The following is a 19,292-nucleotide window of genomic DNA, read 5'->3' as shown; positions in this document are numbered from 1 at the left end:
TAGCTGAGAGTTGGATCTAAATGGAGTTTCAAAGCACATATGCAGTTTCATAAATAGAATTAGGTAGATCAGGATACCTTCCAACCCAGAAGTTTAGCAATGTCCTTTGCACAACTAAAGATCTGCTGTTCTAAAATTTAGTCTTTGTTAAAATTTCCTGGCTGGTCTCGGATCCTCATAAAGTTTGGTTTTTACACGTGTTGGGGAAGCTTTAAAGGTTTGCTTTGGGAGAAGGCTAATGAGAATCCCAGAATTTTCATTTTGGGGTAAAAGGATATGAACTAAACCACCCACAGTTTGAACCTCTGAAAAGCATACCTCAAGAACGTGAATTGGGGGGATTGACCTAATGTATATCCCATCCAAAGAGCTTGACCAATGAGACAGCTCTCAAAGTTAAAACTAAGGCATTTCTTTTTTTAATTTTTTTTAATGTTTATTTATTTTTGAGAGAGAGAGAGAGACAGAGCATGAGTGGAGGAGGAGTAGAGCAAGAGGGAGACACAGAATCCAAAGCAGGGTCCAGGCTCTGAGCTGTCATCACAGAGCCCGATGTGGGGCTTGAACCCACAAACGGTGAGATCATGACCTGAGCTGAAGTCGGGCACTTAACAGACTGAGCCACCCAGGCGCCCCAAAAACTAAGGCGTTTCTATGATCAAGAAGTATTTACAGAATCTAGAATTGTAGCTCTTTCAGATTCCACTGTCAAAATGTAGTATTCAGCCTCCTCCAAGGACCATAAACATAAAAATATAAATGAAAACTCCAAAATAATGGCTATGCAGTGAATGAAGAAGATGAGGGTATACCCTGAGGACCTAATTGTCACCATTTGTTTTAAATTCATAGAGCCACTGGTCAACTCCCAATCTTATCAGGGTAATGGCAATATATGTAGGAAAAGTCCTTGTTGCGGGATTGAGGATATGGAAATTTTATATCCTGTCTATTTCATTTCATAAGCTTTCCTCTATTTATACGTTGCTTCCCAATAGGCTTCTGTTTGGGAGAGGGTTTTAATGGTTTGCTTTTCCACTACTTTTGGGCTGATTGGGTTTGGCTATATTTGTCCAATATCATCATATAATTTCTCTAAATGCTATGGTTTCTAGAAAGAGAGGGAGGGGGGAAACCTAGAATGGTGCTGTCCTTTCCATTGGTAAATTGACCCAAACTTTATAACGTTAACAGATTTCTACCCAGCCAGCACTATCTAACTCTAATAGCAACCGAAATAATGAAAGTGTTCCATACGAGGTCTTGCAAATTAACCCTATCATCTGTACAACCATCAGATTTCTCAGAGAATCTCCAACCTTGCCCCTTCACCTGACAGTAATTGTCTGGATTAATTCATCTACTTTGTTAGGGAAAGGGTGGAAGTCAACCAGGGTACAAGTTTTATGGTTAAGCTGTGGAACCTGTGTCCTTCCATATGAAATTAAGCTAATGTTATTACTAGGTGAATTCAGAACTGTCTCAAACCAGTCTACAAACGCATGGCGGAAGAGTGAATAAATCCACATTTGCCAATGTGTGTTTTCTCCTCTGGAGCACAGTTCTTAGGACTTCTAGGATTTGGTAGTAAGAAGCACTTTAACCCATCCTCTTGTTGACAAGACTGAGGTTCAGAGAGACGAAGTACCCCGCCCCAGTTTACAACACCTTTGGACTCCCATCCCAGGGCTCCTTCCTCATCATACAACACGCCAACCAACTCTTCTCAATATTCATAACGAGGAAAACTAGTTGTGCGAATCCTGAGACCACATAACCAAGGCTAGAATAACTTGAGTTTCTAAATCAACCATTTGAAAAGCTAACAGGAAGTCGAAGAAGTCGACTGGCCACCAAAAGGTATTGTGGAAAGAAGAGCAAAGTCTTGAGGGTAACGGGTTCACGCACAGGCTGTTACTCTTCTGAGGTAGGCTAACCGGAATGTTCCTGGAGAGCATCCTGGAAAGAAAAAATCAGAGAGGTTTCACCTGCTCAGCCCCTCCTTTCTCGACAAGTGAACGTTGGCATCCCACCCACCTAGAGAGTAGGAGCTCTTGAGAATTCACCATCAGAGACAAGGTCACCGAACACATGGACAGTGTCCAAAGCTCCTCATTGAGGGGGTCAAGACAAATCTTTCTCTCTTTGAGAGCTATTAGACTCAAGAGACCCTTTTCCACCTTCTAAGGTGAAACCCCAAAAGTCAGATTGGAAAGGAAGTGTTTAGTGAGCCAGAACCTCACCTCTGACTCTGTCTGGGAGTTAGAAGCAGGTTTCCTTTATAGCGCAGTACATCCTCTTGCAGCCCTGCATTAATTCAGCACCTCCTTCTACCAAAGGGGGTTTTCTAGAAGCTGCACAGCTAGTACACATGAGCAGAATTGCTCGCAAGCCCTTACGCCAACAGTTTGGTTTCCATACTAGACGGAAGGATTGCTGATATTGCCAGCTGTGACTGTGTGGCTGGAGTGTCCCTGTCCCCAGGAATAGCATCAGAGAATAGAGGGCGGAGAGTTAAACTTGGCTTATCACAGGGAGTCACGCACACCGTACGTAGGTTGAGCTGTGCGAGTCCTTTCTCTGTGCTGGAGAAGATAATATGGACAAGGAGTCACATGCTATTTCTGCACAGCAGAATGCATTTTTCAACAATCTCTGCTACTAATTAACACAGTCATTCTCCACTGAGAGTCACCACCGAGCGAATGAACACTCGCTTTGTGCCGTATCGGGCACCATATCCGGCACTCCAGGAGTTGACTGTGCAAATTCTCTGCTACCTTAATCATCTTCGGGGGTGTCTCCCCCTCGAGCCGCTGGTGCCACTAGGCCAATATGCACAACGGGTTTCGGACTTGAATGGAACGGACACGGAGCGCCCTCCTGGGGTTTTCTCATCTGGTGCGATAGGGGTTTAATCGTGATGCTGGGTGATTACTAATGGAGACGGAGCCTGGATTCTCAGCTGCTGTGAAAGGGGGGATGGCAACAGATGGATTCGGCATCACGTCCTCCTTTGTACGAACCTGCGGGAGCACCGCGTCAGGCAGAACTGTTCCGGAACAGCATACCGATGAGGCAAAGCAGGGTTTTTAGGAAGCGTCCTACCAAGTACTCCTCTCCAATTCTGTCTGTTGGTGTTTCCATTCAGCACCTGCCACCTTCTCACCCGGTCTCTTTGAGATGATGGCCACTTAAGGGAGGGGGAAAAAAACAAAAAAAAACAGAAATAATAAGGAATGCAGAAAATCCTTCCTTTCTTCTAATCCTGAAACATCCCCTGATCATCAAAACTTTGGAATCTATTAGACGTCCAGGAATATCTCAGTGGTAGGGCGGAGTGCAGTCCATAGAAAGTCCATATTACCTGTGCTGGGGACGTACCATGCCATGCTATGGTAACAAAGGCCAAAAGAGCAGGAGCTTTTCTCTCTGTTGGTGTTTCTCTCAAGACTCATCACCCGAGAGAAGTTTATATCTGGTGCATGCCAGGTCCAAGGATGGTCAGGAGGGCCCTCATCCACCTACTGTCTCAGGGATCCAGGCTCCTCCCATCTGGCCAGGCTATCATTTCAACACATGGCTCCCAGGGAGGAGAGAGTATGGAAAACTCTTAACTGGCTCAGACCAAAAATGACACGTCGCTTCACTCAGAACGAGCCCGTTGGGCAGCTGTAGTCCTACGGTCTCCAGCCACTTTCAGGGCAGCCGAGCCTTCCCGTGTGCGCAGGGTGGAAGGGAGACTAGATATGGAAAGCACCAGGCATCTCTGGTCGCTTCCACCAGTGACCGAACCCATCCACTAAGGAACAGATGTTTTCATGACAATCATCCTCAAAATTGTCAGTGGCTGCCACCTCTGAAGACTGCAGCAAGTCCCACTGCTTTGGGGACAATGAACTCCCCATGATCTGAGGCCCTGCCTTCCAAGCCGCCACGAAGGGCCAAGGCTCTTTCATCACCACCATCCAGGAGCACTGGGTCATCTACTTCTTACCTGAAGATACAGACTAATTCCTGCTGTATCAATCTAGCCACCAAAACACCAAGAGCAAGAAGAGAAGGAGATTTGAATTCTCCAGAATCTCTCGTAGCATAAGGAATCAGCTTTTGGTGAGGAACATACTTGAGTCAGCGATTGGATATCAACTCCCAAAGGCCAGGGAATCATGTGTCCCACAAATAAAACCAAAGTTGTTCCGGAGGCGGGAGAGAGAAGGCAGAAGGAGATGCCAGAGAAGATCCCAACCCAGAATAACATCTGTCTAGAAATCTAGAGAGGAGGACTGGGTGTTGTATGTAAGTGATGAATCACTGAATTCTACTGCGGAAACCAATACTGCACTGTATATTAACCAACTAACATTCAAATTAAAAAAAAAAAAAGGGAGAGAGAATAATCTGTCTCTAGAAATCCTTCTAGTCCCTGAAAAATCTACCAAACTCAAGAACAGTCCGTGTAAGAGTGACCTTTGATGAAAAAAAACACTTGGAATAAGGATTCCAGTCAAGTCTGACCAGATCCCCAAGGGCAGGAGCCCCGCTGACAGCTGGCTCACACAGGGACATGACCTTAACTGTGCTGGAATGTGTGCTAGTGAGGGCCTCCAGCTACTCCATAGGGAAGGAAATGCAGCAGAGTAAAGCAATTAACTCGTTTTATAGCGTCCCTGCTAGGGCCTTAGCATGACGTCTCCTGAATACCTACAGCAAAAGTACACCTGCTTTCACCTCTTAGGGAACTTTCCAAACGGCCTTACATTCATTTGGGTATTTAGCGTGGCTTCCCCCACCTCACCTCCACTCCTCGCACTTGCACACTCAGAGCCAGGACCCAGAAAAATGTGCCTCTTCTGCTAGAATCGACACAGTGCCGGGGTCTACCTGGAAATCAGACAGGATAAAGGAGAAGCCATGTGGCATCACGGTTAGCACCAGGGCTAAGTGGTACAATTATGCCCGTAGTGGGTATCCTGGCTCTAAGTCCACACTCCCATTAAGAGCCCTTATCTAGCTGGTAGTTAAATGAGCAAAAGATTCTCTAACTGTGAGTGTAAGAGCCGGAGTGGTGTAAGCCTCAGTAAGCGTTGGCTGCTGTGATAGCTACTGCCCTCTATGAATACGGACACAGAAGAAAAACATGGTATTATCACGACACCAGCTCAGCTGGGCTGGGGGTTGCTGGGGGACGGGGGAGGGGGGAGGAACTAGCGCCGGGAACCCTACAAATGACCTGGAGGTCACAGCATAAGAAAGTCCACTTTGTTTTAATGAAAGACTCAATGCTGTTGAGAAACTTGAGGCATCAGCTAAGTGGAAGGGAAGGCAAAAGTCACCTTCCAGAAGCTCTGAAATTACTTGATTGGCAGAGACCATGAGTGCCCCCCCCCATTATGTTCTCCACTTCTTCCATAGCACCTGGTCTTTGCAATGGGACAGAGATAGGTGTGGCCATGAGACTGGCTGGGCAGGGGGATGTAGGTGAAGGTGTTACGTTGGAGCTTCTGGGAAACTTCCATAGGTAACAGCAGGCGTCTGCCCCTTGCCACACCTTCCCCATCCCTCTTTCTTGCTGGCAGGAAAGCAGGTGTGATGGAGCAGCTCTGGAGCAGTTATCTTGGACCAAAAGATGTCCTTGGGAACGGAAGCCCATGCAAGCCCAAGAAAGAAGCAACAAGAGCGGCAATTAGGCACCGCTGAAGGGTAGCGTGTTAGACAAGCGAAGCGATCGTCACTCCAGAGGAGAGACACAAAGCAGAGGAGGGCAAGGCTAGCAGAACCCTTGACCATCTACGTGCAGACTTCCGTGCAAAAGAAAAGTAAACTCTATCCTGCCGAAGCTACAGTCACACCGGATCCCATTTTGTGCACAGTCCAACTTCATCCTCAATGGTGGTGACTTTCGCTACCTGTGCGGCCACTGATGACATTTCCATGTAACCCACCTTGGCCATTCATTCTATTGCTCTTCAATGGTCAGGGATGTGAGCACTGATGATGCCTTTAATCCTATTTTACCAGTGTTATCATCTCACACCCATCGAAATGCTCTTCAAAGCGAAGCTGGAGTGTCAGTCTGACCATTGTCCATCGTGCCTGGATGTTGTCACAATTTTCACAGACTTCATTAACACAACAACAACAACAACAACAACAATGATGGGAACCATGACAAAGCTTTGCAATTTTGCCTAGAGCTGGCCCGAGGAAGCATGGGAGCCATGGGAGGCTATACGCAAACGATTATTGTTCCGAAAGGGCTTCTGGCCTCCCTCCATACAGAAGTGTCATCGCAATCATGAATTCGGCATCCTCTAGGACTCCCCCAGTGTACAGCCGTATTCCTATTGAGTGGTCGCGGAATGTAGGTAGGCAGCACCCAGCCCTCACATTCCGGCGACTTCTCCGCCCCAGACGCCACGTCCTGGAGACACCAGCTGCTGGCCCGGTGAATGGTGATGCCAACTGACGCCCGAAGAGGAGAACGGAAGCGGCAGGAAGCAGCTCCAGCCAGGTGCACCAGGCACCCTGGACATCCCACACACCACTGTCCTCCATGACTGATGGGAAGTCACGTGACCAGGTCAAGCCGCCATCCTGCCTCCTTGACTACCACTGCCAGGCACGCAGAGTTTGGCCCTGGGGTCCCAACCCACCCGTTATTCAGTTGGCAGGGATTTTTTTTTAAACCCCTGAGTATTTGTGCTGTTTTGCTCTTGTATTAACATCATTGGGTATTATTCCACTTAATCCTCGTAACAAATTTTGCTTCGTAGGCGTGGGCAACCCCGTTCTTGGTATCTTGAATCGAGGAAATAAGGCCCTGAGAGTTGCCAACCGCCCCTATGCACCCCAAGACCCGCCATGGAGCAGGGAGATTCCAGCTACCTCTGAGACCCGCCCAGGGCGGGGGTTGAGGGGACCATCCAGGAGGCTGGGCTTTGGGTACTGCCATGAATACAGGGAGGGAAGGGGCTGGAGAAAGGCTTCCCCAGGCTGCACCCTCCACTCTGCCTTCCTCCCACCTAGGTCCCTGCTGACCTCCCCCCAGGAGCTTGGAGCCTCCCCCCAGCAGGCAGCCACTCAACCCTATGCAAGACAGAGACAGAGGCTTGACGCACCAACCCCCTGTGGGAGCCGGGACATTACTTGAGAACCAAGTGAGGTCTGTCTTCCACGATTTGTCACTTTTTCACTGAAGATGGGAAATGGATGCAATTTGTTGTGGCTGCTGTTCTTTACTGCAGTCCGAGTGCTAACAGGATCCGGCTCTCTCTCTCTCTCTCTCTCTGTCTCTTTTGCAGGAAGGGGACATTTGAACTGAAACACGAAGTGTGGAGTTTAGAACTGATGAGTCAAGGGGGGTGCCAAAGGAGCCTCACTAGAAAAGGGGAAGTCAAGATTTTAATGTTCTCAAGCACAAGCCTCTCCATCAAGCAGTCCAGTGTGCGCGCGGCTAACGAACGGGCGTACTAGATCGGTCGCTCTCAGATTGATCGGGGGGCTGTATAAACCCTGCGGCAGGAAGGGCGTGGGTGTCCAGGGCATCTTCGCCCTTCTTTTCACACGGGCGGAAATGAGCAATGTGCATCGAGCTGCGTGTTCTCTGTTGTGATTTCCCCACTGAAGCGCCGGCGGTTAGGCTGTGATGAAATTAACACAGCAGAGTGACCTGTGATAGGGGTTAACCCGCAAGGGCAGCGGCAGCCTGAAATCCGCATCCAGGCGTCCCGCGCTCGCCGGCAGAAGGGAAGCGTGCAAGGGCGCTGCGAGTCAGCCAAATGATACAGCACTACTATATCTAGACAGTGTTTGCTTTTCTGGAAACTAGAAAGGTCTCAGAGACAGATGGACTTTTGGTTTCCGAAAACTGTAAAACAGGGAGACGAGACACAATATGCACCGAGAATTGATGTCAGTTGTATTTATGCTTTTTTTTTCTTGCCAAAAAAAAACCAAAAAACAAAAAAACAGTAGATTCGGTTTTATTATGTGGTGAAGGATGTGCTCTGTTTTGTGTAAAGTCTAGTGATCCTTTTGGTGACAAAATAGAAAAATCGGAACTTTCCTTCTTTTCCTTGAGAGATGATCAGAGCTCGTTTATGAACCGACATTAATTTATCAGGGTTAAGAAAGCAAAATCAGGGGTGGGTCCGTTGGTTAAGCACCTGACTCTTGATGTCGTCTCAGGTCATGATCTCACAGTTCATCAGTTCAAGCCCCGGGTCGGGTTCCATGCTGGCAGCACAGAGCCTGCTTGGGATTTTCTGTCTCCCTCTCTCTCTCTGCCCCACCTCCAACTTGCCTGTGCACACATGCTCTGTCTCTCTCTCTCTCTCTCTCTCTCTCTCAAATAAGTAAATAAACTTAAAAAAAAAAAAACGAAAGAAAGCAAAATCATCAGCTGGATGCTTGCTGTGTGCTGAGTGTTTACATCTTTAGCGTTGCATTTTTTCACAGTGTCCCCTCTAAGGTAGGTTGGATTTGGGACCATTCTGCAGTTGATGAAGGTGAGGTTGGGGAAGATTAAATCATTTTTCCAACATCACACAACTAACAAGTGTTACAACCAGAATTCAAAAGTCCGGAGAACAGACCCCAGGTTTCCAACTCCGAGAACAGGTTGTTTTGCAGTGAGGTTCTCCCACTACCCGATGGATGGCGGTATGGGTAAGAATTTTGCTTGGGGTAAAGGCAACCCCACAGTAAACTGCCTAACTGTTCTTGAAGGTTGATTCCGTGCCAACCATTTTATTCGCCCTGTTTGAGAAGGTCAAGATTAAACCCTTAGGGCACCATCTCCCTCGCGGTCCACACTCAAGGTGCATTCTCAGTGTCCCTCCGTGCATTCCTCTTAACCCCCTTGCCACTTCTGTATCTCTCCACACCCATTGTAGAGGTAAAGAAAGTGAGAGCCGGGGGCGCCTGGGTGGCGCAGTCGGTTAAGCGTCCGACTTCAGCCAGGTCACGATCTCACGGTCCGTGAGTTCAAGCCCCGCGTCAGGCTCTGGGCTGATGGCTCAGAGCCTGGAGCCTGTTTCCGATTCTGTGTCTCCCTCTCTCTCTGCCCCTCCCCCATTCATGCTCTGTCTCTCCCTGTCCCAAAAATAAATAAACGTTGAAAAAAAAAAAAAAAGAAAAGAAAGTGAGAGCCAGGCAGATGACCTAACTTACCAGGTGTCCCATACAAATAAGCAGGTAAGTGCCAGAGCCAGGGGAGACACCCCAAATTCCCTTGGGTTCTAAAGCCCATGTCCCTCTATTACTTCTCATAGATTCCATCACCATTTAAAAATAGTGGAGACCTTGAGACGGCACACTCCAAATCCCTGTATTGACTTATTAAAACCTGGAGCTCCCACAAAAGGGAATTGATCAAGGTCAGGGGTAGGCAGAGAGGGGGAGCCCCACAAGCGAATCCGCCCCCTTCGCCGAATATCCAGGTATACCGCCACAAAGAAGAGGTGCCAATACATGGGTGCCGGGGGCTCAAAGGGAATATGTAGCATTTCATTTCGAAAACTACACAAGGATTCAGGGAAAGAAGATTTGGATAAAAAAGGAATGGACCTTGTACGTGAAATGGGAGCTCAGAAATGCTCACAAGTGACCAGCGTCACTAAATAATTAATCAAGAGCAGGCGGGAGGTGGTTTGAAATGTAAATGGACGGATGAAGGTGCGATGCTGTCATCCAGGAGAGGGTGATGTGACCAGAATTGTGAACCAGCCTCACCTGCCCCCACTAAGGGCACAGCCACAGAGGAAGAGAGGCTATCAGACCAAACCACCCCAGAACCCCGAACTCCTGACTTTGACCTGCCGTTCACTTTCATGTCCCGCGCCCCAAAGAGATGTTTAAAAAATGATGAAAAGCCAGCTGGGCACGAGGGAGGGGAAGAGAAGCCATCTAAAGAAATGTTACCTCACAAGGCTGCAGGCGACATACTTGAGAACAGCTTTCTTTTCCTTGCGTCTTCCGGCTTCTCGGAAAACAACGCACCTTTTGTCTCTCCTTCCCAGCCACCCCGCCGCCCCCCCCCCCCACTTCCCAAATTCTCTAGAGCTCTTCCTGCAAGTGGTTCGCGTGACTCAAAGACAGACAACAGCTGCAAGCAAAGGAACAAAAAAGATTGACAATGAGGAAGGAGGCAGACAGAGAAACTCCTTTACCTTATCACGCCAGATGAAAAACAAACCAACAAAGTCTGCGGAAGACAGGCTGTCTCTCCTCTAACTAAACACAGATCAAAAGTCTCTGTTCTAGAAAACTGCGACAGCTGGGCGCTCGAGTCACAGCGTCTTCGATCGGGAACACGTATCCACGCCTAGCATGGCCCCTGGTACACAAGTAGGTACGAAATGTGTGCCAGTTCTCTCTCTCTCTCTCTCTCTGTCTCTCTCTCTCTCTCCTTATCTACTACATTGTTCCAAAAAGGCAAGAGGACCCTGACTCTGTGAACCTCTCTAAGCTCCAGTTTTCTTCCCTGGAAAACGGATACAATCCCGGTGCCCACCTCAAAGAGAGAAAGGTTAGTGCCTGCCTGGCGCTCGCATGAGCTCCTGTAGTGCTGGTCGTTTCTTGGTTGGCCTGGGGGACCCGCCACTACTTCTGGGTGGCAGGAACACCGGGTTCAAGGTCAGGTGGTGGGAGAGACAGCTGATGAGGGGGGCGCAGGCCAGAAGCATGAATGTTTGGAGTACTGCTGTGCCCCGGAGGGGCTGTTGGGTCTCAGGGAAAGGGGCCAGACATGGAATGCAGCCAGATGGAGGCAAGGCCAGCGAGGTCCTGAGCTAGTCCGGTCCAGGTGGGAATGGAAAGAGAACAGCTCCAGAAGCTGTTAAGGACACAGGGAAGTGGAGCTTCCCTGGGTGACCCCAACACCGCCCCCAGTGGCCAGGAGGAGAGCGAGGTGTCAGCATGGGGGTGGGGGCCCGAGTCGACAGCTGGTTCAGGGGCTGAATCCAATGAGCAAGTTCTTAGCAGCCCCGAGGCTGCTGCACCTTGAGATGTCACTGTTACTTTCTGCTTCTCTTCCCAGAAACTGACAGCTGTGTGCGCGCTTCCTGCTCTCCTTCTCTTTATCATTCTTACCTCCTGTCCTTTGCGGCAAAAGCAGGAGCAATCCCCTCCCCCACAAGAATTCCGCACCCACCGTGGGTCTTCAAGGTTTCCTCTCGCTTCTGCGTTTTGCTGGGGGGCTGTGATCATAAAGGACAGTGTCAGGAGTGGAAAGGAGGGAAGGCAAGGTCTTGTTTCCTTCCCGAGACTCCCACTGCCTTCCCAGCACCTCTCTTCACCCCCGCCCATCCCGCACCCATTGCTTCCGGCATGGTCCAAGGGGAAGCCAACTCTTTACCTACACAGTCCTGGTTCCTCAACCCATAATGGAAATAAAAATAGAGCAGAGCCAAGCACTGAGGCTTATCCTCTGATACAGCACAAGCTGCTATGGTGCATACATTTTTCCAAATTTAAAAACCTACTTCCTGATGCCTTAAGATTCAGGGAGACAATATTATACACACCCTTAAGTTCATGGACACTTTCTTTTCAAGAGTTTATTATTTATGACATGGTTTTCCATAGAAGACTTCTCGTCCGTATTTTCAAAAAGTTTATTGGCGGGGTGCCTGGGTGGCTCAGTCGGTTAAGCACCCAACTCTTGATTTGGGTTCAGGTCATGATCTCAGGGTTCTGGAGATCAATCCCCACATCGAGCTCAGGGCTGACAGCACAGAGCCTGCTTGGGATTCTCTCTCACCTCTCTCTGACCCTCCCCTGCTCATGCACACGCATTCTCTCTCTCTCTCTCTCTCTCAAAATAAATAAACTCAAGAAAGAAAAAGTTTATTGGCAAGACTTCTAAAACTCCACAACTTAAGGATCCACTCTTTTCCTGTAAAATATATGTAAAGAAATGACATCAGCTAGGCAATCCTATTTTTGAGAAATTGAAAGTTAATTTATATCTCATCTGGGAAATATTTTCCAGAGGGGGGAAAAATAATCCTAAAGGTAGAAATCTGAGCTTTTGGGGGTATGTGTGTGTGTGTGTGTGTGTGTGTTCATTTCTCCAAGAACTGTGGATTTACACACAGAAGATTGTAACCAGCTGTCCCTCACCCCCCATCTAGTAGGGAGCAAGAAGCTCGTGGCTTGGACTTGAGTGAGAAGCATTTAAGCTCAATAGGAAGAAAGGATCCCTGACAATGAGGATTGTTAAGACATCCATCCTGGGCTTCAGGTGAGGGCAAAAGTAGGAATGAAAATGGGGCCAAGGGTGGAGTCTCCTACGAGTGTTGGCCCTTACAAGATGCCGCAATGGGACATGTAGACTGAAGGTCTGATCCCTGCCCCTGAGGGGATGATAACCTGCAGAGGTGCTAATATTAAAGTGTCCAGGTCTTTGAGTCTAAATTACAGTTTTTCTCACATACAGGAAATGTGCTACCTCGTACAAATAAGCAATGCAGAGGCCAAAGCACCACACAAGCCCATTGTAAGTGACCATGAGTCATGGCAATTCCCTCAGCCCATGCTCTTATTAAGGAAAGGCCACGGCGTCCATTTGAGCAGTGACCCCCAATCAGCCATAGACTCAGGGTCTGTCATGCAGGAAGCCAAGGACCCTGGAGTGTCGTTCACCCTACCCACATCAATGAGCTGCACTTGCCCAACCCCCCGGGGTTGAATGCTTCAGTAGCATTTCTTCAAGAAGAAAGCCACGCACACAGTGAAAACAGTATCTGGCTGTCTCTCATCATCTTTGACTTGCCTTTGAATTTGACTTGACAATATCAGGCCCGTATAATTAACCTAAGGTTGTCAGAAATGGTAGAAAGTGGCAGGGGTTTGTTCTCCAACAGTACTTTTCAGGATATAATCTTAGAGCGAAGATTGTATCTAGAAGAGGTACTGATGAAGGGGGGGTGAAGAAACCTGCTTCTGCCCTCTTGGGGATGGAACCAAGGAAGAAGCCTATCCGGGTTGCTCCTGGTGACCACCAGGGTCCCCACCCCCCCCCCCCCCCCCCACCCATTGGTGCCTTCCAACCACACAAAGTCAGGACCCTGAGATGACAAAGAACCTTCTCCCATTGGCAAGAGGCACGGGACACACCTCCAAACTTTGGGTGGAGGGAGCAGCCCTCCCAAAACCTCCTAACCCGTGGACATAGGCAGGTGTTGGTTTCTGGAATCCACGTGCAACCTACCAACTTCTGCAGGAACCGATGGCCACTTGAAGTGACTCTCTTCACCAGTAAGTTCTTTTTGCATGAAATACAATTCGGAGGCGGGGAGGGACCATGGACAGTCTCCATATATTTGTGAATTACATATATAAATACACACCTATCGAATACTTCTCAGTGTGTACAAGTATGCCCAAGCTTCACACGCTCCTTTACCATTGCCCCATTCCTGAAGGACATGTGGGCTGCTTTGCTGGGGGAGGGGATGGCAGGCCAGAGGACGGGAAACTTGGTTCAAAGGAGCACGAAATGCAGAATCTGAACATTTTTGTGCACTGGGAACTGGTAAAGAAGGAGCAGAGACAGGAGGACTTGAGAGAAGAATGACCTCTCACTCAGTCACCATTAAGGGACAAACAAGTTCGAGAGAAACAAGCACTAAAGTCCAACCCCAGAGCAGGGACACAAGACAGAGATCCACGACTTCTGGTTGCTAGGGAAGTGGAGGAGACACAGCGGACCTGTCCTTTGGGTGAGGATTTAAGAGCATCCCAAGAAGCCTTCACAGCACAGGGAAGGAAAACCAACAACGTTTTTTCTAGCCGGGATCCCCTCCTCCACTACTTCTCAAACAGCGAAAAGGGAACGAAATCGCTGGACCCTTCCGCGAGGATGTGTGTGGGAAGGAGAGAAGTCTGTGTGTGTGTCTGTGACTCTTTCCTGGGGCACTGGCTGCAGACGCGCGGCCTCAGGTGTCACAGCGCTGGGGTGAGCCTCCGTCTACAGCTGCCAGGGTCGGCCACAGCTGGAGGGCCAGCTCACCCCGGAATGAGCGCGTGTGCGTTCAATAGGGCTCAACAACCCGAACGCAAGTTTTCGTGCCCGAAATTACTAGATCAAGGGTTGTCTTGCTGAAGCTTGAGGACTGCGTGCCACTCATCCCTGTTTTTTAGAGGAACGATAATCCAGGTGCAGGGCGCAGTGGAGAATGCTACATGAAGGCGAGAAGAGGGCTCATTTGATTAACAAATAGCCCGTGAAGTTAGCACTAGCCTCTCCCGCCCCCCAGGACCTCTTCCTTGAACTTCCCCCCTCCCACCCCGAAGTCTGCTGAAGCGCCCAACGAGAGCGGAAAACGAAATCATTGCAAATCAAGAAATATGGAAGAGGCAATAGGCTATAATACAGTGAGTTCTGTTCTCAGACTCCAAAGATCACAGTTCAAAAGTCGTCTCCAGCCGTGACTAGCCGTGTGACCGGGAACCAGTTATTTAACCTCTCTGAACTCCAGTGGCCCCTGCCTAGACCACAGAGACTCTCAAACACAGCTGAGCCTTGAACCGTGCCGGGGTGAGGGCCACCGACCCCCAAGCAGTGGAAAATCCATGTGTAAACTCTGACTCCCCCAAACCTTAACTACTAATAGCCTACTGTTGCCAGGAAGCCTTACTGATCATATAACGAGTCGATTGGCACAGATTTTGTGTATTACATGCTGCGTTCTTACAATAATAACACCTTTTTCTCTCTTTCCTGCTTTCTTTATTTGGTATTTCTAGGCTACACGGTTTGTCTGTGAGTTTTTTCAAATTGTTGTGGGTCTCCAGAAGATTTCCAATCCATGTATTTGAAAAAAACCCACGTGCCAGGTCAAACCCGTGTTATTCAAGGGTCCACCTGTCCTCCCGCCCTCACAGGCCTTGGCGGTGGGGCTTAGAGGAGATGTGGTGCACTTGACCGACAGCCCGGGCCCTGCCCCCGCACAAAGTGCTCCATGAGTGTTTTTGGCAAAAGCACTGGGGAACATCGGCTAAGGCCACACCAGTCGTTACGGAAATCGTCGGTTTAGGGGCGCCTGGGTGGCTCAGTCAGTTGAGCATCTGACCCTTGATTTCAGCTCAGGTCACAATCTCAAGGTTCATGAGTCAAAGCCCGGTGTAGGGCTCTGAGCTGACAGCACTGAACCTGCTTGGGATTCTCTTTCTCTCTCTCCCTCTCTGCCCCTCCCTGCACCCCCCCCCCCCGCCACACACACGCGCATACTCACTCTAAATAAATAAATAAACTTAAAAAAAAAAAAAAGGAAATCGTTGGTTTAGACTGCTAAAGAGTCTGCACCAGTCTGCAGAAGAAAAGGCAATATCCTCATTTCTTCTTTGAGGCCACCCTCTTCGCATTTCCCCAGGAACATGTTTTTTGTGGGAGAACCCGGAGCTGCTCCCCTAAAAACAGCTCCGTGGGGCCTTTGAAGCCAAGGCCCAAGGGAAGCGCTAGCAGAAGGCAGAGCAGCTGTGGTTTCAAAGCGGGAGGATGAGCCCCTTGTTTTCCAATCACAACCTGCCTGGAATTTCTCTAGCCAGAGATCCAACCCAGCGGGCCACGGGTGGCGAACAGGATTGGAGCACCAAACTCCTCTCCCGGCCGGAAGCGCAGAGAGGATGGGGACCCCGTCTGCCTGGATCACCGTGGGGTCCTGGACTGAGCCCGCCCAGCAGGAGGAGGCGCTCCTTGGGGTGCTGATGAATGTGTGAACGTGTGAACGTGGTGACGCCTGCAAGCCCCGAAGCAGGTGCGTTGGGGGGGTGGGGGAGGGTGGAAGGGGGCACATGGAGCCTGAGGATGCGGCTGTGCCCAAACAGACCTGCAGTCTGAATGCCTGGAGAAGCACCTGCTTCTCAGCTCTGGTCCCCTGACTCAATTCAGCCCCAAACCACACAGCGTTCCTCCTCGGCTCCACGGATGGCAGCGTGCTCTCACCCTCCGGAGCCTCGCCCCGATCTGGGCACACAGCTCGGAAACAAGCTGGAAATACGTGAACAGGCACACGGGTACCCCCCCAGCAGTGACTTTCTGGACTGGGGGTAAGCCGAGTGCCTTCCACCCACTCGGGCACCGTCAGGGGGCAGTTTCTGCTCTGGATGAAAGGGTGGCTCTCCTCCCCACACCCTTTCTACTCAGTTCCTCCCCGCTGTACTCTTGTTCTTTTTTTTTTTAATTTTTATGTATTTATTATTTTTTAGATGTTTTTATTTATTTTTGAGAGAGAGAGAGAGAGACAGCGTGAGTGGGGGAGGGCAGAGAAAGAGCAGAGGAGCCACAGCGGGCTCTGTGCTGACAGCAGAGAACCCAAAGCGGGGCTCTAACTCATGAACCAAGAGATCACCACCTGAGCCGAAGTCAGACACTTAACCGACTGAGCCACCCAGGCGCCCCGAAGTGTTCGTTATTTTTTAAGGAATCTGTACACCCAACATGGACTCAAACTCATAACCCCAAGAGATCAAGAGTGGCCTGCTCTACCGACTGAGCCAGCCAGGCACCCCCTCCCTGCTGTATTCTTAACCTCAGTCGGTGTCGTGAACCCCAACTCCATCACCAAAATCCCCCCATGTCCCCCTTGCTGTCTCTCTCTCTCTCTCTCTCTCCATTTCTTTCTCTGTCTCGCTTTCCCCACCTCTCTCCCTGTGTTTCTCTATCTTTCGGACTCTGTCTCTGTCCCTGTACCTGTCTCTTTCTTGGCCCCCCTCCCTTACCACCCCCCATTTTCCCATCTCCTTTCCTCTCTCCTTTTTTCTCTCTCTGTCTCCCCCTCTGTTTCTCTATCTCTCTATATCTCTCTGTATATCTCTCTGGATATCTCTGTATAGCTCTCCTTCTTTCTCTGTCTCCCCCTCTGTTTCTCTATCTCTCTATATCTCTCTGTATATCTCTGTATATCTCTCTGTATATGTCTCTGTCTCTGTCTCTCTCATTCCCCCCACCCCCAACCGCCTCCTCCCATCTCTCCCTCTCTGTCTCATTCCTCTGTCCCTCCTATTTTACTTTCCAAGTATGTCCCCAGTCGGGTCCTCTCCTCCCCCCACCCCACCAGGAGGGGCCCTCACAAAGCCTCTCCACCCTCCATACTGATCTTTGGGGCACAGCTCAACACCCTCCACCCTTCCCTTTCCTAACCCACGCACCAAAATGTCTCCAAAGTGTTCCTCACGAAACACACTGCTAAGAGCATCTTCCCCGAAGTCACCCAGAGGGACCCCCACCCCTCTCCAAGCCCGGCTCCCACACCCCCAGCTACACAGTGCCACCACCATTGAGCACTCTCTACCACCAGGGTCCTGCAAAGCTCTCTCCATACAACTCCCCACTGAAGCCTCATCACGTCTCGGAGGCAGGAGGCTTTGCTTCTCTGTCTTGTGAGTGAGGAAGCCAAGGTTTGGGGATATCCATCGGGCATAGGTGGCTAGGAAGCAGCCGAACAGGACTCTCAGCCCAATGGGCCGACCCCAGCGGCACTGCCCTCCCCACCTGCCTTCAGCAACCGGGGTCACACAGAAGGTTTAGTCCCTCCTAGCCCCACCCCCAGGGCCAAGGGGAAGGGGTTTCCCACCCGCTTCAAGTATCCTCATAACCGAAGCCTGAATTAGTCGGTAGCTTTCTTGTGAGTTGCTGCCCTTCTCACGGGAGTGGGTACCCTGCAGATCAAGAGTTGGCACTCACAGAGGCTTAACTGAAATCAAGTAATGGGCACATCGGTGAGGGAGCAGGTGAATGAACGCCATGCTCTCAAGGGGTCATATTTCTCCGTCTCTCCTATAACAGAACTCAATTTCTTTGCCGGGCCATGTTAGACATTTTGGAAGGAACCACGCTGCTTATAGAATAACAGCAGAAAGAGTCTACATTCCCATCGCTGAAGGATAGAGTCGCCATTACAATAAAAGCGTCGGTGTGTTTCTTACCATTGTTCTTGGCCATCGTTGTTTACTGTGGGAGGTCCCCCTGCCTGAATTGTAAGCAGATGGGCCTGGGCTCCATTCACAATTTCCCTGATTTAGGAAAAATCATTTTCACAGACGGGGACGGTGGCACCTGCCAACCGCCAGAGCCCAACAGCAGCTTTGGTCGTGGTGCACCTGGATGTGGTTTTTCTTCACCGGCGACGTCTCCACAGGCTGCCTGTGCTGTTGGTCCCGATGACAACGGGGCCGAGGATGAGGCCGGGGCTCACCCTTCTTGGGGCGGCGGGGCGGGGGGGGACACTGAGATTCCTGGGCATCGTACCAACTCAGCCATATGTCACCACAGAAAGTAACTGCTTTTTCCATATATGATCATAACTAATGTTGCAAAGCCTGTTTTGCCTGGATCCTTTTACAGGACCTATGTAAAATATGCTGTGAGCTTTCACTCCAGATTTCCTCCTTAGGATGAATGGCTCTGCACACACACGGGAACAAGTTCTTACTCTGTTCATCAGGAGTGATAATTATTCCATAGGCTAATTCCCCAAGTGTTAGTTATACGGGGTGAAGTTCTGGCTCGTAAACAGGAGCTGATGGAAACGGGGATCCTAATGGCCAAATACATCCTAATGTTGTTCTCCTTTTAATTCTTTCATTTTTTTTTCTGCCTTTACCTTTTAGAAAATGTTAATGTATTCCTGATGAATTCAGTGTGAAAAAAAATATGTTTATCAGCTCGGGTTTAAAATTTTTATTCATAATAAGAATATAGTAGCACCGCCAACCCTTTCCAGAGTCAATCCTGGAAACTTTGCCAGCTTTCCGGGGCATCCTCAACAAGATGACCGCACAGAAGAGTTACAAGTCAGGACTGCGGATGCCAGAGTGAGATGCAAGTGTATCTTAATCAGGTATCGGCGCTTTGTTCTTGCCAGGCGTGGTGTCTAGGAAAGCGTGCTCTGGTGGCATATAACCCTGCAAGATGTCATTTGGTAATTGCATAAGTCGTGCCTTTAGCCAGGGCCAAATGGATGATAAGGTTGTCACTGTTAACAGGTGCTCGCTGTTTGGAGCAGACCAGACTTCCTCTTGCGAAACCAGGCTAGTGAATTTCTTGATCACATCTCCCCGCCTATCAGTGGCAGTGAGGGACGGTGAGCCCTGTGGCCCTTCCCTGCTCAGCCTCTGATCCTCCGTACCTGGATATCCATCAGGCCCTGGGTTTCCTCCGAGGGCCAAGTTCCACTCGGATGTCCCCCTCCCACACGGGCCGGCTGGCACTGTAATGTACATGGAGCCCACCTTAGCAGCGGAACCGCTCTCCCCATCAACGACTGCATGCAGAACCCTGCGGC

The 19,292-nt window shown here is 49.7% G+C and overlaps 1 long non-coding RNA gene across 7 annotated transcripts in view; it reads right to left on the bottom strand.

The window, feature by feature from the left end:
• Positions 1–443: 443 nt before the first annotated feature.
• Positions 444–19,292, bottom strand: part of LOC106977962 (uncharacterized) — a 107,948-nt gene continuing 89,099 nt past the window's right edge. For 5 of the 7 annotated variants that reach the window (XR_008289246.1, XR_008289251.1, XR_008289247.1 and 2 more), the window contains 3 exons: positions 4,799–4,884; positions 3,027–3,193; positions 444–1,959 (listed from right to left, as the gene is read on the bottom strand). This is a non-coding gene — a long non-coding RNA (uncharacterized LOC106977962). Of the gene's footprint in view, positions 1,960–3,026; positions 3,194–4,798; positions 4,885–16,784; positions 18,913–19,292 lie in introns of those variants that run through there. The other 2 variants (XR_003423849.2, XR_003423851.2) reach the window with 2 other exon arrangements.

This window comes from Acinonyx jubatus, chromosome A3 (genome assembly GCF_027475565.1).
Source record: "Acinonyx jubatus isolate Ajub_Pintada_27869175 chromosome A3, VMU_Ajub_asm_v1.0, whole genome shotgun sequence".
In the NCBI taxonomy this organism is placed as follows: Eukaryota; Metazoa; Chordata; class Mammalia; order Carnivora; family Felidae; genus Acinonyx; species Acinonyx jubatus.
Note: the sequence above shows the minus strand (reverse complement) of the source record. Positions and strands in the feature narration are given on the sequence as shown.